This window comes from Pseudophryne corroboree, chromosome 8, assembly GCF_028390025.1.
Source record: "Pseudophryne corroboree isolate aPseCor3 chromosome 8, aPseCor3.hap2, whole genome shotgun sequence".
NCBI classification, from domain to species: Eukaryota; Metazoa; Chordata; class Amphibia; order Anura; family Myobatrachidae; genus Pseudophryne; species Pseudophryne corroboree.
This window is the reverse complement of record NC_086451.1, coordinates 165,588,271-165,606,902: the sequence shown is the minus strand read 5'-3', so window position 1 is coordinate 165,606,902 and position 18,632 is coordinate 165,588,271. Positions and strand designations below refer to the sequence as shown.

At 47.3% G+C, this 18,632-nt stretch overlaps 24 non-coding genes and 2 pseudogenes across 24 annotated transcripts; 17 read left to right on the top strand and 9 right to left on the bottom strand.

The window, feature by feature from the left end:
• The first annotated feature begins 498 nt into the window (after window positions 1-498).
• On the top strand, window positions 499-662 carry LOC134951091 (U1 spliceosomal RNA). The gene has a single exon (XR_010183894.1). It is a non-coding gene; the product is annotated as a U1 spliceosomal RNA (small nuclear RNA).
• Window positions 663-814: 152 nt separating this feature from the next.
• Window positions 815-977, top strand: LOC134952525 (U1 spliceosomal RNA). The gene has a single exon (XR_010185030.1). It is a non-coding gene; the product is annotated as a U1 spliceosomal RNA (small nuclear RNA).
• Window positions 978-1,647: 670 nt separating this feature from the next.
• Window positions 1,648-1,811, top strand: LOC134950920 (U1 spliceosomal RNA). The gene has a single exon (XR_010183753.1). It is a non-coding gene; the product is annotated as a U1 spliceosomal RNA (small nuclear RNA).
• A 152-nt stretch (window positions 1,812-1,963) lies between these two features.
• LOC134953532 (U1 spliceosomal RNA) lies at window positions 1,964-2,126 on the top strand. Its single transcript, XR_010185619.1, has one exon. It is a non-coding gene; the product is annotated as a U1 spliceosomal RNA (small nuclear RNA).
• Window positions 2,127-2,797: 671 nt separating this feature from the next.
• On the top strand, window positions 2,798-2,961 carry LOC134951747 (U1 spliceosomal RNA). Its single transcript, XR_010184430.1, has one exon. It is a non-coding gene; the product is annotated as a U1 spliceosomal RNA (small nuclear RNA).
• A 152-nt stretch (window positions 2,962-3,113) lies between these two features.
• LOC134953008 (U1 spliceosomal RNA) lies at window positions 3,114-3,276 on the top strand. The gene has a single exon (XR_010185358.1). It is a non-coding gene; the product is annotated as a U1 spliceosomal RNA (small nuclear RNA).
• Window positions 3,277-3,947: 671 nt separating this feature from the next.
• LOC134951245 (U1 spliceosomal RNA) lies at window positions 3,948-4,111 on the top strand. Its single transcript, XR_010184021.1, has one exon. It is a non-coding gene; the product is annotated as a U1 spliceosomal RNA (small nuclear RNA).
• A 152-nt stretch (window positions 4,112-4,263) lies between these two features.
• Window positions 4,264-4,426, top strand: LOC134953503 (U1 spliceosomal RNA). Its single transcript, XR_010185604.1, has one exon. It is a non-coding gene; the product is annotated as a U1 spliceosomal RNA (small nuclear RNA).
• A 2,629-nt stretch (window positions 4,427-7,055) lies between these two features.
• LOC134950320 (U1 spliceosomal RNA) lies at window positions 7,056-7,219 on the top strand. The gene has a single exon (XR_010183259.1). It is a non-coding gene; the product is annotated as a U1 spliceosomal RNA (small nuclear RNA).
• Window positions 7,220-7,371: 152 nt separating this feature from the next.
• On the top strand, window positions 7,372-7,534 carry LOC134952876 (U1 spliceosomal RNA). Its single transcript, XR_010185258.1, has one exon. It is a non-coding gene; the product is annotated as a U1 spliceosomal RNA (small nuclear RNA).
• A 661-nt stretch (window positions 7,535-8,195) lies between these two features.
• On the top strand, window positions 8,196-8,359 carry LOC134950629 (U1 spliceosomal RNA). Its single transcript, XR_010183515.1, has one exon. It is a non-coding gene; the product is annotated as a U1 spliceosomal RNA (small nuclear RNA).
• Window positions 8,360-8,511: 152 nt separating this feature from the next.
• LOC134952126 (U1 spliceosomal RNA) lies at window positions 8,512-8,732 on the top strand (annotated as a pseudogene).
• A 152-nt stretch (window positions 8,733-8,884) lies between these two features.
• LOC134952472 (U1 spliceosomal RNA) lies at window positions 8,885-9,047 on the top strand. The gene has a single exon (XR_010184985.1). It is a non-coding gene; the product is annotated as a U1 spliceosomal RNA (small nuclear RNA).
• A 671-nt stretch (window positions 9,048-9,718) lies between these two features.
• LOC134950862 (U1 spliceosomal RNA) lies at window positions 9,719-9,882 on the top strand. The gene has a single exon (XR_010183706.1). It is a non-coding gene; the product is annotated as a U1 spliceosomal RNA (small nuclear RNA).
• A 152-nt stretch (window positions 9,883-10,034) lies between these two features.
• LOC134953297 (U1 spliceosomal RNA) lies at window positions 10,035-10,176 on the top strand (annotated as a pseudogene).
• Window positions 10,177-10,871: 695 nt separating this feature from the next.
• On the top strand, window positions 10,872-11,035 carry LOC134951333 (U1 spliceosomal RNA). Its single transcript, XR_010184092.1, has one exon. It is a non-coding gene; the product is annotated as a U1 spliceosomal RNA (small nuclear RNA).
• A 152-nt stretch (window positions 11,036-11,187) lies between these two features.
• LOC134952012 (U1 spliceosomal RNA) lies at window positions 11,188-11,350 on the top strand. The gene has a single exon (XR_010184638.1). It is a non-coding gene; the product is annotated as a U1 spliceosomal RNA (small nuclear RNA).
• A 2,075-nt stretch (window positions 11,351-13,425) lies between these two features.
• Window positions 13,426-13,589, bottom strand: LOC134950732 (U1 spliceosomal RNA). Its single transcript, XR_010183600.1, has one exon. It is a non-coding gene; the product is annotated as a U1 spliceosomal RNA (small nuclear RNA).
• A 670-nt stretch (window positions 13,590-14,259) lies between these two features.
• Window positions 14,260-14,422, bottom strand: LOC134952011 (U1 spliceosomal RNA). The gene has a single exon (XR_010184637.1). It is a non-coding gene; the product is annotated as a U1 spliceosomal RNA (small nuclear RNA).
• Window positions 14,423-14,574: 152 nt separating this feature from the next.
• On the bottom strand, window positions 14,575-14,738 carry LOC134951723 (U1 spliceosomal RNA). Its single transcript, XR_010184410.1, has one exon. It is a non-coding gene; the product is annotated as a U1 spliceosomal RNA (small nuclear RNA).
• A 671-nt stretch (window positions 14,739-15,409) lies between these two features.
• LOC134953574 (U1 spliceosomal RNA) lies at window positions 15,410-15,572 on the bottom strand. Its single transcript, XR_010185650.1, has one exon. It is a non-coding gene; the product is annotated as a U1 spliceosomal RNA (small nuclear RNA).
• Window positions 15,573-15,724: 152 nt separating this feature from the next.
• LOC134951244 (U1 spliceosomal RNA) lies at window positions 15,725-15,888 on the bottom strand. Its single transcript, XR_010184020.1, has one exon. It is a non-coding gene; the product is annotated as a U1 spliceosomal RNA (small nuclear RNA).
• Window positions 15,889-16,559: 671 nt separating this feature from the next.
• On the bottom strand, window positions 16,560-16,722 carry LOC134953007 (U1 spliceosomal RNA). Its single transcript, XR_010185357.1, has one exon. It is a non-coding gene; the product is annotated as a U1 spliceosomal RNA (small nuclear RNA).
• A 152-nt stretch (window positions 16,723-16,874) lies between these two features.
• On the bottom strand, window positions 16,875-17,038 carry LOC134951061 (U1 spliceosomal RNA). The gene has a single exon (XR_010183870.1). It is a non-coding gene; the product is annotated as a U1 spliceosomal RNA (small nuclear RNA).
• A 661-nt stretch (window positions 17,039-17,699) lies between these two features.
• LOC134953128 (U1 spliceosomal RNA) lies at window positions 17,700-17,862 on the bottom strand. The gene has a single exon (XR_010185443.1). It is a non-coding gene; the product is annotated as a U1 spliceosomal RNA (small nuclear RNA).
• Window positions 17,863-18,014: 152 nt separating this feature from the next.
• Window positions 18,015-18,178, bottom strand: LOC134951243 (U1 spliceosomal RNA). Its single transcript, XR_010184019.1, has one exon. It is a non-coding gene; the product is annotated as a U1 spliceosomal RNA (small nuclear RNA).
• Between the last annotated feature and the right edge of the window lie 454 nt (window positions 18,179-18,632).

Here is an 18,632-nt window from a genome sequence, read left to right as displayed (position 1 = left end):
TTACATGCTTTACAGAGCAGCTCTGGAGCTGTTACAGTGCCCAGCTGCTGCAAGAAATTAGCTTGAATGCTTCAGGGGCTGGGGCATAGCCAACATGAGCCCCACACCGAAGGAGGGTGGAGGTGTTTAATGTGAATTAGGGGTCATCCAAGCGCCGCAAAAGGCCGCCATGCCCTGCACATCCCGTTTTTCTTTTCATATGCAGACGAGGGTTGAAGCCAACTTTGACCCACTGCTTGGATTACATCACCATATGCAAATCCATCTGCTGCAGGCCTTCCCCCAGGAATGCTTGCACTAGTTGTTGCATTTGGTTTGTTGTTTGGGGGTGCTTCAGTATTAGGCAGCCTTCTGCCCTCCCATGTTCATCTGAAAATATGTGTTCTCCCTGCAGTTGTTGTCCCCAGATGAGAGTTCCCTTGTGCTGCCTCAGTTGAATCTCCTTTACTTGACAGAGATGTGCCTGAGCAGCGGCCCTCCCCAGCTCTATCCCAAATCATACTTATTTTGCATAGGAGATACCATGGTCATGAAGATTGTTCTCCCAGGTTGAGGTTCATTCATTGCATTCTGGGTATGCTGACCCCTGTGATTTCCCCAAATGTGGGAAACTTGACTGCATTATTTGTGGTAGTGGGGGACTGTGTTTGTGCTTTCCTCTGGTCTGCTCTGGTAAAAGTCAGATTTCTTTGTCTCAGATCTTCCTCTAGCCTTGTTCTTCTTTTGAGAGTTCCCTTGTGCTGCCTCAGTTGGATCTCCTTCACTTGACAGGGGGGTGCCCGAGCTGCGACCCTCCCCAGCTCTAGCCCAACTCCTACTTACCTGCCAGGTGAGATACTATGATCATGTAGGTGCTTCTCCCAGGGCAAGGCTCACCCATTGCACTCTGGGTGTGCTGCCCCTGTGATTTCCCCAAATGTGGGAAACTTGACTGCATAATTTGTGTTTCCCCTGGTCGGCTCTCGTATAATTCAGATCTCTTTGTCTCAGGTCTCTCTCCAGCCTAGTTTGCTGTCTGTTTCCACTTCTCTTTTCTTGAGCCGCTCCCTTCTATGCCCTTGCGCACTATTCTGACCTCCCCTGTCTGCTTACTTTGTGCCTTCCAACGCACAATGCAAACTACAGGTAGTGCTGCAGGGCCCACACCCTTTTACATGCTTTACAGAGCAGCTCTGGAGCTGTTACAGTGCCCAGCTGCTGCAAGAAATCAGCTTGAATGCTTCAGGGGCTGGGGCATAGCCAACATGAGCCCCACACCGAAGGAGGGTGGAGATGTTTAATGCGAATTAGGGGTCATCCAAGCGCCGCAAAAGGCCGCCATTCCCTGCACATCCCTTTTTTCTTTTCATATGCAGACGAGGGTTGAAGCCAACTTTGACCCACTGCTTGGATGACATCACCATATGCAAATCCATCTGCTGCAGGCCTTCCCCAGGAATGCTTGCACTAGTTGTTGCATTTGGTTTGTTGTTTGGGGGTGCTTCAGTATTAGGCAGCCTTCTGCCCTCCCATGTTCATCTGAAAATATGTGTTCTCCCTGCAGTTGTTGTCCCAAGATGAGAGTTCCCTTGTGCTGCCTCAGTTGAATCGCCTTTACTTGACAGAGATGTGCCTGAGCAGCGGCCCTCCCCAGCCCTGTCCCAAATCATACTTATTTTGCATAGGAGATACCATGGTCATGAAGATTGTTCTCCCAGGGTGAGGTTCATTCATTGCATTCTGGGTATGCTGACCCCTGTGATTTCCCCAAATGTTGGAAACTCGACTGCATTATTTGTGGTAGTGGGGGGCTGTGTTTGTGCTTTCCTCTGGTCAGCTCTGGTAAAAGTCAGATTTCTTTGTCTCAGATCTTCCTCTAGCCTTGTTCTTCTTTCGAGAGTTCCCTTGTGCTGCCTCAGTTGGATCTCCTTCACTTGACAGGGGGGTGCCCGAGCAGCGACCCTCCCCAGCTCTAGCCTAACTCCTACTTACCTGCCAGGTGAGATACTATGATCATGTAGGTGCTTCTCCCAGGGCAAGGCTCACCCATCGCACTCTTGGTGTGCTGCCCCTGTGATTTCCCTAAATGTGGGAAACTTGACTGCATAATTTGTGTTTCCCCTGGTCGGCTCTCGTATAATTCAGATGTCTTTGTCTCAGGTCTCTCTCCAGCCTTGTTTGCTGTCTGTTTCCACTTCTCTTTTCTTGAGCTGCTCCCTTCTATGCCCTTGCGCACTATCCTGACTTCTCCCGTCTGCTTACTTTGTGCCTTCCAACGCACAATGCGAACTACAGGTAGTGCTGCAGGGCCCACACCCTTTGACTTGCCTTACAGAGCAGCTCTGGAGCTGTTACAGTGCCCAGCTGCTGCAAGAAATCAGCTTGAATGCTTCAGGGGCTGGGGCATAGCCAACATGAGCCCCACACCGAAGGAGGGTGGAGGTGTTTAATGCGAACTAGGGGTCATCCAAGCGCCGCAAAAGGCCGCCATGCCCTGCACGCCCCTCTTCTCTATTCATATGCAGATGAGTGTTGAAGCCAACTTTGACCCACTGCTTGGATGACATCACCATATGCAAATCCATCTGCTGCAGGCCTTCCCCCAGGAATGCTTGCACTAGTTGTTGCATTTGGTTTGTTGTTTGGGGGTGCTTCAGTATTAGGCAGCCTTCTGCCCTCCCATGTTCATCTGAAAATTTGTGTTCTCCCTGCAGTTGTTGTCCCCCGATGAGAGTTCCCTTGTGCTGCCTCAGTTGAATCTCCTTTACTTGACAGAGATGTGCCTGAGCAGCGGCCCTCCCCAGCTCTATCCCAAATCATACTTATTTTGCATAGGAGATACCATGGTCATGAAGATTGTTTTCCCAGGGTGAGGTTCATTTATTGCATTCTGGGTATGCTGACCCCTGTGATTTCCCCAAATGTGGGAAACTGGACTGCATTATTTGTGGTAGTGAGGGACTGTGTTTGTGCTTTCCTCTGGTCAGCTCTGGTAAAAGTCAGATTTCTTTGTCTCAGATCTTCCTCTAGCCTTGTTCTTCTTTCGAGAGTTCCCTTGTGCTGCCTCAGTTGGATCTCCTTCACTTGACAGGGGGGTGCCCGAGCAGCGACCCTCCCCAGCTCTAGCCCAGCTCCTACTTACCTGCCAGGTGAGATACTATGATCATGAAGGTGCTTCTCCCAGGGCAAGGCTCACCCATTGCACTCTGGGTGTGCTACTCCTGCGGTTTCCCCAAATGTTGGACACTTGACTGCATAATTTGTGTTTCACCTGGTCGGCTCTCGTATAATTCAGATCTCTTTGTCTCAGGTCTCTCTCCAGCCTAATTTGCAGTCTGTTTCCACTTCTCTTTTCTTGAGTTGCTCCCTTCTATGCCCTTGCGCACTATCCTGACTTCTCCCGTCTGCTTACTTTGTGCCTTCCAACGCACAATGCAAACTACAGGTAGTGCTGCAGGGCCCACACCCTTTTACTTGCCTTACAGAGCAGCTCTGGAGCTGTTACAGTGCCCAGATGCTGCAAGAAATCAGCTTGAATGCTTCAGGGGCTGGGGCATAGCCATCATGAGCCCCACATCGAAGGAGGGTGGAGGTGTTTAATGCGAACTAGGGGTCATCCAAGCACCGCAAAAGGCCGCCATGCCCTGCATGCCAATTTTATCTTTTCATATGCAGACGAGGGTTGAAGCCAACTTTGACCCACTGCTTGGATGACATCACCATATGCAAATCCATCTGCTGCAGGCCTTTCCCCAGGAATGCTTGCACTAGTTGTTGCATTTGGTTTGTTGTTTGGGGGTGCTTCAGTATTAGGCAGCCTTCTGCCCTCCCATGTTCATCTGAAAATATGTGTACCTCCTGCAGTTGTTGTCCCCAGATGAGAGTTCCCTTGTGCTGCCTCAGTTGAATCTCCTATACTTGACAGAGATGTGCCTGAGCAGCGGCCCTCTCCAGCCCTATCCCAAATCATACTTATTTTGCATAGGAGATACCATGGTCATGAAGATTGTTCTCCCAGGGTGAGGTTCATTCATTGCATTCTGGGTATGCTGACCCCTGTTATTTCCCCAAATGTGGTAAACTTGACAGCATTATTTGTGGTAGTGGGGGACTGTGTTTGTGCTTTCCTCTGGTCAGCTCTGGTAAAAGTCAGATTTCTTTGTCTCAGATCTTCCTCTAGCCTTGTTCTTCTTTCGAGAGTTCCCTTGTGCTGCCTCAGTTGGATCTCCTTCACTTGACAGGGGGGTGCCCGAGCAGCGACCCTCCCCAGCTCTAGCCCAACTCCTACTTACCTGCTAGGTGAGATACTATGATCATGAAGGTGCTTCTCCCAGGGCAAGGCTCATAAATTGCACTCTGGGTGTGCTGCTCCTGCGATATCCCCAAATGTGGGAAACTTGACTGCATAATTTGTGTTTCCCCTGGTCGGCTCTCGTATAATTCAGATCTCTTTGTCTCATGTCTCTCTCCAGCCTAGTTTGCTGTCTGTTTACACTTCTCTTTTCTTGAGCCACTCCCTTCTATGCCCTTGCGCACTATCTTGACTTCTCCCGTCTGCTTACTTTGTGCCTTCCAACGCACAATGCGAACTACAGGTAGTGCTGCAGGGCCCACACCCTTTTAGTTGCCTTACAGAGCAGCTCTGGAGCTATTACAGTGCCCAGCTGCTGCAAGTAATCAGCTTGAATGCTTCAGGGGCTGGGGCATAGCCAACATGAGCCCCACACCGAAGTAGGGTGGAGGTGTTTAATGCGAACTAGGGGTCATCCAAGCGCCGCAAAAGGCCGCCATGCCCTGCACGCCCCTTTTCTCTTTTCATATGCAGACGAGGGTTGAAGCCAACTTTGACCCACTGCTTGGATGACATCACCATATACAAATCCATCTGCTGCAGGCCTTCCCCCAGGAATGCTTGTACTAGTTGTTGCATTTGGTTTGTTGTTTGGGGGTGCTTCAGTATTAGGCAGCCTTCTGCCCTCCCATGTTCATCTGAAAATATGTGTTCTCCCTGCAGTTGTTGTCCCCAGATGAGAGTTCCCTTGTGCTGCCTCAGTTGAATCTCCTTTACTTGACAAGGGAGGCATTTTGGATTTTTTCTTTGGGTACCCTTACACCTGATGGTCTGAATGAGAGCATCGAACTGAACAACATTGGCAGTCTCTGAAGATTTTATCTATTGATTTACCTAATATATTATTTATTGAATATCCATTTATTGTATGTTTAATAAATAAACAAAATTATTAGAAGTAGCTATTTTGGAAACAGCTTTCCTCTTAGGATGAAACTGTATAATCCTGTTGTGTGTGTTCCTTTAAAGTTCTTTAGTAAAATCCACTAGTAATGATGAACATCAGATTTCTTCCTCCATCCTCTTTTTACACTTTCTCTTGGTTCTATATATATATATTTTTCTATTTTTATTTTTTTCCCCTCCTTCTCCCAAAAGGCCCCCCTCCCTCCCCCCCCCCCTCCCTGTTTTAAATTTTAAAATCTTTAAATATTTAAATCTTCGAATCCTTAAATTGTCTGTTTAATATTTATTTTTTCTTCAATTCTTTTTGTTGTTTAAACAGCAATGTAGTTATTCCAGGGGTTAAAATAATGAAATATAGAAATAATATTAACAAAAATTAAAGGTAAAAATGAATTGATAGAATGATCCCATTAAAAGTAAATAAATAATATGGATGTTAAGCTGAGCAGGTTGGATTCGAACATGGGACTAGCTGCATAGAGTGCAGATGATGTTTCCCCTGCGCCACAAGAACTGCTTTAGTAGTGGCATGGATTTATGTTACCCTAAAAGGTTTTATATAAGTAAATGGGGATCCTTAGTGCTGAGTCTCTGAATTATGTATATGTGATTATAGATATGAGGTATTGATTGAAAGATTATAGGTTAATCTGTATATAGATTATATATGTTCTGTTATTTTTTAAACCACCTTGTTGCTTATTTTATTATTATTTTTAATCACCATGTTGCTTATTTTTATATTATGAAATGCCTTTATATGTGCAATTGCAATTAGAAAGTTGTTCCATATGTGAGTCATTACATGTATGCATCCAATTAGTACATGTATGTATCCAATCAACTAATTAGTAATGCTATTGGTCCGGTGCATTTTAAAAAGAGCCTGCTAGGCTGCTGATGTATCCTCTGACGAAACCGCTCTTGGATAACAGCGGAGAAACGCGTAAGTAAGGTGATTACCGGACACTCTGATTGCTGAGATATAAGCCCGTTCATGAACGAGCTACATCACGGCGGACGTCTGATGTAAAGACAGCGGTGAAGGGGAAAAAGCAATTTGAGACCGAGCAAAAGGAGGTCTCTACCCCACGGCAGGGAGAAATATCCCGACCGCGAGTGCCAATAAGATCCAGCCACGGTTAACGGGGGTCGTAGCATACCGCTGTGTTTCACCAACCATCACAGCGCTCTCCCCCTGTTTTCTTTCATTACTCACGTGAGTTACATATGAACTTTAACTGCAGTAAATAAGAGGCGTTGGTTACAACTGTTGCTGTTCATCCACAAGAAGGAATTTAATGTATCATTTACAATTGGAAAGTAACGATTAAATTACAACAGCTGTATCCAGGAGGATTTTTTGGACACTTTAATAAACATTCCGTTGTCATCAAGGGCAATATGAAATAGATCCTGATTACATTTAGATATGGATAGTGGTGCCTATATATGTTGACTCCATTGTATTTTATTGAATGTGGGTTTCTTCTGTCTATATATATTTTTTAAAAATAAAGAGCTTGTATATTTTATTTTTTGCGCTCCCTTGATAACAAGTGTGATTATCTTTAAAATTTGGTTTATTATTGGTAGAACAGTACTACCTATGGGAGCAGCATTTTATAATATATGGTGAAAATTAATAGATGTATAAAGATTAAATAAGCAACAAATTGGTGAAATAGATACGTTTTGATAGGAGCGCTGGGTTCTATATATATATATATTGACATTTGGTTATATATATGTATAGACTTTATAAATTCTTGACAGAGATGTGCCTGAGCAGCGGCCCTCCCCAGCCCTATCCCAAATCATACTTATTTTGCATAGGAGATACCATGGTCATGAAGATTGTTCTCCCAGGGTGAGGTTCATTCATTGCATTCTGGGTATGCTGACCCCTGTGATTTCCCCAAATGTGGGAAACTCGACTGCATTATTTGTGGTAGTGGGGGACTGTGTTTGTGCTTTCCTCTGGTCAGCTCTGGTAAAAGTCAGATTTATTTGTCTCAGATCTTCCTCTAGCCTTGTTCTTCTTTCGAGAGTTTCCATGTGCTGCCTCAGTTGGATCTCCTTCACTTGACAGGGGGGTGCCCGAGCAGCGACCCTCCCCAGCTCTAGCCCAACTCCTACTTACCTGCCAGGTGAGATACTATGATCATGAAGGTGCTTCTCCCAGGGCAAGGCTCACCCATTGCACTCTGGGTGTGCTGCTCCTGCGGTTTCCCCAAATGTTGGACACTTGACTGCATAATTTGTGTTTCCCCTGGTCGGCTCTCGTATAATTCAGATCTCTTTGTCTCAGGTCTCTCTCCATCCTAGTTTGCTGTCTGTTTCCACTTCTCTTTTCTTGAGTTGCTCCCTTCTATGCCCTTGCGCACTATCCTGACTTCTCCCGTCTGCTTACTTTGTGCCTTCCAACGCACAATGCAAACTACAGGTAGTGCTGCAGGGCCCACACCCTTTTACTTGCCTTACAGAGCAGCTCTGGAGCTGTTACAGTGCCCAGCTGCTGCAAGAAATCAGCTTGAATGCTTCAGGGGCTGGGGCATAGCCCAACACCGAAGGAGGGTGGAGGTGTTTAATGCGAACTAGGGGTCATCCAAGCGCCGCAAAAGGCCGCCATGCCCTGCACGCCCCTTTTCTCTTTTCATATGCAGACGAGGGTTGAAGCCAACTTTGACCCACTGCTTGGATGACATCACCATATGCAAATCCATCTGCTGCAGGCCTTCCCCCAGGAATGCTTGCACTAGTTGTTGCATTTGGTTTGTTGTTTGGGGGTGCTTCAGTATTAGGCAGCCTTCTGCCCTCCCATGTTCATCTGAAAATATGTGTTCTCCCTGCAGTTGTTGTCCCCAGATGAGAGTTCCCTTGTGCTGCCTCAGTTGAATCTCCTTTACTTGACAGAGATGTGCCTGAGCAGCGGCCCTCCCCAGCCCTATCCCAAGTCATACTTATTTTGCATAGGAGATACCATGGTCATGAAGATTGTTCTCCCAGGGTGAGGTTCATTCATTGCATTCTGGGTATGCTGACCCCTATGATTTCCCCAAATGTGGGAAACTCGACTGCATTATTTGTGGTAGTGGGGGACTGTGTTTGTTCTTTCCTCTGGTCAGCTCTGGTAAAAGTCAGATTTATTTGTCTCAGATCTTCCTCTAGCCTTGTTCTTCTATCGAGAGTTTCCTTGTGCTGCCTCAGTTGGATCTACTTCACTTGACAGGGGGGTGCCCGAGCAGCGACCCTCCCCAGCTCTATCCCAAATCCTACTTACCTGCCAGGTGAGATACTATGATCATGAAGGTGCTTCTCCCAGGGCAAGTCTCACCCATTGCACTCTGGGTGTGCTGCTCCTGCGATTTCCCCAAATGTGGGAAACTTGACTGCATAATTTGTGTTTCCCCTGGTCGGCTCTGATTTCCCCAAATGTGGGAAACTTGACTGCATTATTTGTGGTAGTGAGTGACTGTGTTTGTGCTTTCCTCTGGTCAGCTCTGGTAAAAGTCAGATTTCTTTGTCTCAGATCTTCCTCTAGCCTTGTTCTTCTTTCGAGAGTTTCCTTGTGCTGCCTCAGTTGGATCTCCTTCACTTGACAGGGGGGTGCCCGAGCAGCGACCCTCCCCAGCTCTAGCCCAACTCCTACTTACCTGCCAGGTAAGATACTATGATCATGAAGGTGCTTCTCCCAGGGCAAGGCTCACCCATTGCACTCTGGGTGTGCTGCTCCTGCGATTTCCCCAAATGTGGGAAACTTGACTGCATAATTTGTGTTTCCCCTGGTCGGCTCTCGTATAATTCAGATCTCTTTGTCTCAGGTCACTCTCCAGCCTAGTTTGCTGTCTGTTTCCACTTCTCTTTTCTTGAGCCGCTCCCTTCTATGCCCTTGCGCACTATCCTGACTTCTCCCGTCTGCTTACTTTTTGCCTTCCAACGCACAATGCGAACTACAGGTAGTGCTGCAGGTCCCACACCCTTTTATTTGCCTTACAGAGCAGCTCTGGAGCTGTTACAGGGCCCAGCTGCTGCAAGAAATCAGCTTGAATGCTTCAGGGGCTGGGGCATAGCCAACATGAGCCCCACACTGAAGGAGGGTGGAGGTGTTTAATGCGAGCTAGGGGTCATCCAAGCGCCGCAAAAGGCTGCCATGCCCTGCACGCCCCTTTTCTCTTTTCATATGCAGACGAGGGTTGAAGCCAACTTTGACCCACTGCTTGGATGACATCACCATATGCAAATCCATCTGCTGCAGGCCTTCCCCCAGGAATGCCTGCACTAGTTGTTGCATTTTGTTTGTTGTTTTGGGGTGCTTCAGTATTAGGTAGCCTTCTGCCCTCCCATGTTCATCTGAAAATATGTGTTCTCCCTGCAGTTGTTGTCCCCAGATGAGAGTTCCCTTGTGCTGCCTCAGTTGAATCTCCTTTACTTGACAGAGATGTGCCTGAGCAGCGGCCCTCCCCAGCCCTATCCCAAATCATACTTATTTTGCATAGGAGATACCATGGTCATGAAGATTGTTCTCCCAGGGTGAGGTTCATTCATTGCATTCTGGGTATGCTGACCCCTGTGATTTCCACAAATGTGGGAAACTCGACTGCATTATTTGTGATAGTGGGGGACTGTGTTTGTGCTTTCCTCTGGTCAGCTCTGGTAAAAGTCAGATTTCTTTGTCTCAGATTTTCCTCTAACCTTGTTCTTCTTTCGAGAGTTCCCTTGTGCTGCCTCAGTTGGATCTCCTTCACTTGACAGGGGGCTGCCCGAGCAGCGACCCTCCCCAGCTCTAGCCCAACTCCTACTTACCTGCCAGGTGAGATACTATGATCATGAAGTTGCTTCTCCCTGGGCAAGGATCACCCATTGCACTCTGGGTGTGCTGCCCCTGTGATTTCCCCAAATGTGGGAAACTTGACTGCGTAATTTGTGTTTCCCCTGGTCGGCTCTCATATAATTCAGATCTCTTTGTCTCAGGTCTCTCTCCAGCCTAGTTTGCTGTCTGTTTCCACTTCTTTTTTCTTGAGCCCCTCCCTTCTATACCCTTGTGCACTATCCTGACTTCTCCTCCCGTCTGCTTACTTTGTGCCTTACAATGCACAATGCAAACTACAGGTAGTGCTGCAGGGCCCACACCCTTTTACTTGCCTTACAGAGCAGCTCTGGAGCTGTTACAGTGCCCAGCTGCTGCAAGAAATCAGCTTGAATGCTTCAGGGGCTGGGGCATGGCCAACATGAGCCCCACACAGAAGGAGGGTGGGGGTATTTAATGCGAACTAGGGGTCATCCAAGCGCCGCAAAAGGCCGCCATGCCCTGCATACCCCTTTTCTCTTTTCATATGCAGATGAGGGTTCCAGCCAACTTTGGCCCACTGCTTGGATGACATCACCGTATGCAAATCCGTCTTCTGCAGACCTTCCCCCAGGAATGCTTGTACTAGTTGTTGCATTTGGTTTGTTGTTTGGGGGTGCTTCAGTATTAGGCAGCCTTCTGCCCTCCCATGTTCATCTGAAAATATGTGTTCTCCCTGCAGTTGTTGTCCCCAGATGAGAGTTCCCTTGTGCTGCCTCAGTTGAATCTCCTTTACTTGACAGAGATGTGCCTGAGCAGCGGCCCTCCCCAGCCCTATCCCAAATCATACTTATTTTGCATAGGAGATACCATGGTCATGAAGATTGTTCTCCCAGGGTGAGGTTCATTCATTGCATTCTGGGTATGCTGACCCCTGTGATTTCCCCAAACGTGGGAAACTTGACTGCATTATTTGTGGTAGTGAGTGACTGTGTTTGTGCTTTCCTCTGGTCAGCTCTGGTAAAAGACAGATTTCTTTGTCTCAGATCTTCCTCTAGCCTTGTTCTTCTTTCGAGAGTTTCCTTGTGCTGCCTCAGTTGGATCTCCTTCACTTGACAGGGGGGTGCCCGAGCAGCGACCCTCCCCAGCTCTAGCCCAACTCCTACTTACCTGCCAGGTGAGATACTATGATCATGAAGGTGCTTCTCCCAGGGCAAGGCTCACCCATTGCACTCTGGGTGTGCTGCTCCTGCGATTTCCCCAAATGTGGGAAACTTGACTGCATAATTTGTGTTTCCCCTGGTCGGCTCTCGTATAATTCAGATCTCTTTGTCTCAGGTCTCTCTCCAGCCTAGTTTGCTGTCTGTTTCCACTTCTCTTTTCTTGAGCCGCTCCCTTCTATGCCCTTGCGCACTATCCCAGGATAATTATTGTAGCTGGTCTGCGGGTAACAGCTCTCAGATCCACTTCTAGAAAAAATGCAACAATGTAATTTGAGTGACAAACTGCAGAGATGAACCCTTTCTGTGACTGCTGCACAGGGATCACACAAACTCTATTCATAGGGCTGACTTCACTTAGGGGAGATGTTCTCGCCCCGCAAAGAAGTGCGAGTATATACCGCACTTACGGTACCATTGGATTTACAGATATTTTCTTGCAATACACTATGGGGGTCATTCTGAGTTGATTGCTCGCTAGCAGTTTTTAGCAGCCTTAAAACGGTGGAGTTAACATATCTCACGTGGAAGGTGGTCATGTTATTAGCCTTGGCTTCGGCTAGGCGAGTGTCGGAATTAGCGGCTTTGTCACATAAAAGCCCATATTTGGTGTTCCATGTGGATAGAGCGGAATTGCGGACCCATCCTCAATTCCTACCAAAAGTGGTCTCATCTTTTCATATGAACCAATCTATTGTGGTGCCTTTGGCTACGCGTGACTTGGAGGATTCCGAGTTACTTGATGTGGTCAGGGCTTTGAAAATTTACGTGGCCAGGACGGCTAGAGTCAGGAAAACTGAAGCGCTGTTTGTCCTGTATGCAACCAACAAGATTGGTGCCCCTGCTTCAAAGCAGGCTATTGCTCGCTGGATTTGTAACACGATTCAGCAAGCGCATTCTATGGCTGGATTGCAGTTACCGAAATCGGTCTAGGCCCATTCCACGAGGAAAGTGGGCTCTTCTTGGGCGGCTGCCCGAGGGGTCTCGGCACTACAGCTGTGTCGAGCTGCTACTTGGTCAGGTTCAAACACCTTTTCAAAATACTATAAGTTTGATACCCTGGCTGAGGAGGAACTCATGTTTGCTCAATCGGTGCTGCAGAGTTATCCGCACTCTCCCGCCCGTTTTGGAGCTTTGGTATAATCCCCATGGTCCTTACGGAGTCCCCAGCATCCTCTAGGACGTTAGAGAAAATAAGATTTTAAACCTACCGGTAAATCTTTTTCTCGTAGTCCGTAGAGGATGCTGGGCGCCCGTCCCAAGTGCGGACTACTTCTGCAATACTTGTATATAGTTATTGCTTCAATAAGGGTTATGTTATAGTTGCATCGGTCCTGCACTGATGCTACAGTATGTTGTTTTTTCGTACTCATAACTGGGTAGTTTATCACAAGTTATACGGTGTGATTGGTGTGGCTGGTATGAATCTTGCCCTGGATTAACAAAATCCTTTCCTCATACTGTCAGTCTCCTCTGGGCACAGTTTCTCTAACTGTGGCATAGAGGCGCATAGAGGGAGGAGCCAGTGCACACCCAGAACTAAAGTCTTTCTTAAAGTGCCCATGTCTCCTGCGGAGCCCGTCTATCCCCATGGTCCTTACGGAGTCCCCAGCACCCTCTACGGACTACGAGAAAAAGATTTACCGGTAGGTTTAAAATCTTATTTTCTACTTTATTCTTTTCTATCCTAGTTTATTACGACCAACTCTCATCCAAGGAGTTTGATTTTCTACTACCTGCATGCAATTTAAATTGCTTAAATTGTTTATATGGTTGATTTGTCCTTCACAACCCATAATCTGCAACTTGGATGTACTTGTGTCATTGAAAATCTTATAATAAAAATGTTTATATATTGAAAAAAAAAGTTATAAGACATATGCATTCAATATTTGAAGAAACAAAATAAAATAAAGCTATGTATTGGGTTTCACTAACAAGCACATTGGAAGACTTGACTACTGTTAAAAGACATGCATTACATGGTATAGAGCCACAAACCACAATGTAGTAAAATAAAAACAAACTTACATGTGCTAGAGCTGGGGAGGGTCGCTGCTCGGGCAGCCCCCTGTCAAGTGAAGGAGATCCAACTGAGGCAGCACAAGGGAACTCTCGAAAGAAGAACAAGGCTAGAGGAAAATCTGAGACAAAGAAATCTGACTTTTACCAGAGCTGACCAGAGGAAAGCACAAACACAGTCCCCCACTACCACAAATAATGCAGTCGAGTTTCCCACATTTGTGGAAATCACAGGGGTCAGCATACCCAGAATGCAATGAATGAACCTCACCCTGGGAGAACAATCTTCATGACCATGGTATCTCCTATGCAAAATAAGTATGATTTGGGATAGGGCTGGGGAGGGCCGCTGCTCAGGCACATCTCTGTCAAGTAAAGGAGATTCAACTGAGGCAGCACAAGGGAACTCTCATCTGGGGACAACAACTGCAGGGAGAACACATATTTTCAGATGAACATGGGAGGGCAGAAGGCTACCTAATACTGAAGCACCCCCAAACAACAAACAAAATGCAACAACTAGTGCAAGCATTCCTGGGGGAAGGCCTGCAGCAGATGGATTTGCATATGGTGATGTCATCCAAGCAGTGGGTCAAAGTTGGCTTCAACCCTCGTCTGCATATGAAAAGAGAAAAGGGGCGTGCAGGGCATGGCAGCCTTTTGCTGCGCTTGGATGACCTCTAGCTCGCATTAAACACCTCCACCCTCCTTCGGTGTGGGGCTCATGTTGGCTATGCCCCAGCCCCTGAAGCATTCAAGCTGATTTCTTGCAGCAGTTGGCACTGTAACAGCTCCAGAGCTGCTCTGTAAGGCAAATAAAAGGGTGTGGGACCTGCAGCACTACCTGTAGTTCGCATTGTGCGTTGGAAGGCAAAAAGTAAGCAGACGGGAGAGGACAGGATAGTGCGCAAGGGCATAGAAGGGAGCGGCTCAAGAAAAGAGAAGTGGAAACAGACAGCAAACTAGGCTGGAGAGAGACCTGAGACAAAGAGATCTGAATTATACGAGAGCCGACCAGGGGAAACACAAATTATGCAGTCAAGTTTCCCACATTTGGGGAAATCGCAGGAGCAGCACACCCAGAGTGCAATGGGTGAGCCTTGCCCTGGGAGAAGCACCTTCATGATCATAGTATCTCACCTGGCAGGTAAGTAGGAGTTGGGCTAGAGCTGGGGAGGGTCGCTGCTCGGGCACCCCCCTGTCAAGTGAAGGAGATCCAACTGAGGCAGCACAAGGAAACTCTCGAAAGAAGAACAAGGCTAGAGGAAGATCTGAGACAAAGAAATCTGACTTTTACCAGAGCTGACCAGAGGAAAGCACAAACACAGTCACTCACTACCACAAATAATGCAGTCAAGTTTCCCACATTTGGAGAAATCACAGGGGTCAGCATACCCAGAATGCAATGAATGAACCTCACCCTGGGAGAACAATCTTCATGACCATGGTATCTCCTATGCAAAATAAGTATGATTTGGGATAGGGCTGGGGAGGGCCGCTGCTCAGGCACATCTCTGTCAAGTAAAGGAGATTCAACTGAGGCAGCACAAGGGAACTCTCATCTGGGGACAACAACTGCAGGGAGAACACATATTTTCAGATGAACATGGGAGGGCAGAAGGCTGCCTAATACTGAAGCACCCCCAAACAACAAACCAAATGCAACAACTAGTACAAGCATTCCTGGGGGAAGGTCTGCAGAAGACGGATTTGCATACGGTGATGTCATCCAAGCAGTGGGCCAAAGTTGGCTGGAACCCTCATCTGCATATGAAAAGAGAAAAGGGGTATGCAGGGCATGGCGGCCTTTTGCAGCGCTTGGATGACCCCTAGTTCGCATTAAATACCTCCACCCTCCTTCTGTGTGGGGCTCATGTTGGCCATGCCCCAGCCCCTGAAGCATTCAAGCTGATTTCTTGCAGCAGCTAGGCACTGTAACAGCTCCAGAGCTGCTCTGTAAGGCAAGTAAAAGGGCGTGGGCCCTGCAGCACTACCTGTAGTTCGCATTGTGCATTGGAAGGCACAAATTAAGCAGACGGGAGAAGTCAGGATAGTGCGCAAGGGCATAGAAGGGAGCGGCTCAAGAAAAGAGAAGTGTAAACAGACAGCAAACTAGGCTGGAGAGAGACATGAGACAAAGAGATCTGAATTATACGAGAGCCGACCAGGGGAAACACAAATTATGCAGTCAAGTTTCCCACATTTGGGGAAATCGCAGGAGCAGCACACCCAGAGTGCAATTGGTGAGCCTTGCCCTGGGAGAAGCACCTTCATGATCATAGTATCTTACCTAGCAGGTAAGAAGGAGTTCGGCTAGAGCTGGGGAGGGTCGCTGCTCGGGCACCCCCCTGTCAAGTGAAGGAGATCCAACTGAGGCAGCACAAGGGAACTCTCGAAAGAAGAACAAGGCTAGAGGAAGATCTGAGACAAAGAAATCTGACTTTTACCAGAGCTGACCAGAGGAAAGCACAAACACAGTCCCCCACTACCACAAATAATGCTGTCAAGTTTACCACATTTGGGGAAATAACAGGGGTCAGCATACCCAGAATGCAATGAATGAACCTCACCCTGGGAGAACAATCTTCATGACCATGGTATCTCCTATGCAAAATAAGTATGATTTGGGATAGGGCTGGGGAGGGCCGCTGCTCAGGCACATCTCTGTCAAGTAAAGGAGATTCAACTGAGGCAGCACAAGGGAACTCTCATCTGGGGACAACAACTGCAGGAGGTACACATATTTTCAGATGAACATGGGAGGGCAGAAGGCTGCCTAATACTAAAGCACCCCCAAACAACAAACCAAATGCAACAACTAGTGCAAGCATTCCTGGGGGAAGGCCTGCAGCAGATGGATTTGCATATGGTGATGTCATCCAAGCAGTGGGTCAAAGTTGGCTTCAACCCTCGTCTGCATATGAAAAGAGAAAATTGGCATGCAGGGCATGGCGGCCTTTTGCGGTGCTTGGATGACCCCTAGTTCGCATTAAACACCTCCACCCTCCTTCGGTGTGGGGCTCATGATGGCTATGCCTCAGCCCCTGAAGCATTTAAGCTGATTTCTTGCAGCAGCTGGGCACTGTAACAGCTCCAGAGCTGCTCTGTAAGGCAAGTAAAAGGGTGTGGGCCCTGCAGCACTACCTGTAGTTTGCATTGTGCGTTGGAAGGCACAAAGTAAGCAGACGGGAGAAGTCAGGATAGTGCGCAAGGGCATAGAAGGGAGCAACTCAAGAAAAGAGAAGTGGAAACAGACTGCAAATTAGGCTGGAGAGTGACCTGAGACAAAGAGATCTGAATTATACGAGAGCCGACCAGGTGAAACACAAATTATGCAGTCAAGTGTCCAACATTTGGGGAAACCGCAGGAGTAGCACACCCAGAGTGCAATGGGTGAGCCTTGCCCTGGGAGAAGCACCTTCATGATCATAGTATCTCACCTGGCAGGTAAGTAGGAGTTGGGCTAGAGCTGGGGAGGGTCGCTGCTCGGGCACCCCCCTGTCAAGTGAAGTAGATCCAACTGAGGCAGCACAAGGAAACTCTCGATAGAAGAACAAGGCTAGAGGAAGATCTGAGACAAAGAAATCTGACTTTTACCAGAGCTGACCAGAGGAAAGAACAAACACAGTCCCCCACTACCACAAATAATGCAGTCGAGTTCCCCACATTTGTGGAAATCACAGGGGTCAGCATACCCAGAATGCAATGAATGAACCTCACCCTGGGAGAACAATCTTCATGACCATGGTATCTCCTATGCAAAATAAGTATGACTTGGGATAGGGCTGGGGAGGGCCGCTGCTCAGGCACATCTCTGTCATGTAAAGGAGATTCAACTGAGGCAGCACAAGGGAACTCTCATCTGGGGACAACAACTGCAGGGAGAACACATATTTTCAGATGAACATGGTAGGGCAGAAGGCTGCCTAATACTGAAGCACCCCCAAACAACAAACCAAATGCAACAACTAGTGCAAGCATTCCTGGGGGAAGGCCTGCAGCAGATGGATTTGCATATGGTGATGTCATCCAAGCAGTGGGTCAAAGTTGGCTTCAACCCTCGTCTACATATGAAAAGAGAAAAGGGGCGTGCAGGGCATGGCGGCCTTTTGCGGCACTTGGATGACCCCTAGTTCGCATTAAACACCTCCACCCACCTTCGGTGTGGGGCTATGCCCCAGCCCCTGAAGCATTCAAGCTGATTTCTTGCAGCAGCTGGGCACTGTAACAGCTCCAGAGCTGCTCTGTAAGGCAAGTAAAAGGGTGTGGGCCCTGCAGCACTACCTGTAGTTTGCATTATGCGTTGGAAGGCACAAAGTAAGCAGACGGGAGAAGTCAGGATAGTGAGCAAGGGCATAGAAGGGAGCAACTCAAGAAAAGAGAAGTGGAAACAGACAGCAAACTAGGCTGGAGAGAGACCTGAGACAAAGAGATCTGAATTATACGAGAGCCGACCAGGGGAAACACAAATTATGCAGTCAAGTGTCCAACATTTGGGGAAACCGCAGAAGCAGCACACCCAGAGTGCAATGGGTGAGCCTTGCCCTGGGAGAAGCACCTTCATGATCATAATATCTCACCTGGCAGGTAAGTAGGAGTTGGGCTAGAGCTGGGGAGGGTCGCTGCTCGGGCACCCCCCTGTCAAGTGAAGGAGATCCAACTGAGGCAGCACAAGGGAACTCTCGAAAGAAGAACAAGGCTAGAGGAAGATCTGAGACAAAGAAATCTGACTTTTACCAGAGCTGACCAGAGGAAAGCACAAACACAGTCCCCCACTACCACAAATAATGCTGTCAAGTTTACCACATTTGGGGAAATAACAGGGGTCAGCATACCCAGAATGCAATGAATGAACCTCACCCTGGGAGAACAATCTTCATGACCATGGTATCTCCTATGCAAAATAAGTATGATTTGGGATAGGGCTGGGGAGGGCTCAGGCACATCTCTGTCAAGAATTTATAAAGTCTATACATATATATAACCAAATGTCAATATATATATATAGAACCCAGCGCTCCTATCAAAACTTATCTATTTCACCAATTTGTTGCTTATTTAATCTTTATACATCTATTAATTTTCACCATATATTATAAAATGCTGCTCCCATAGGTAGTACTGTTCTACCAATAATAAACCAAATTTTAAAGATAATCACACTTGTTATCAAGGGAGCGCAAAAAATAAAATATACAAGCTCTTTATTTTTAAAAAATATATATAGACAGAAGAAACACACATTCAATAAATTACAATGGAGTCAACATATATAGGCACCACTATCCATATCTAAATGTAATCAGGATCTATTTCATATTGCCCTTGATGACAACGGAATGTTTATTAAAGTGTCCAAAAAATC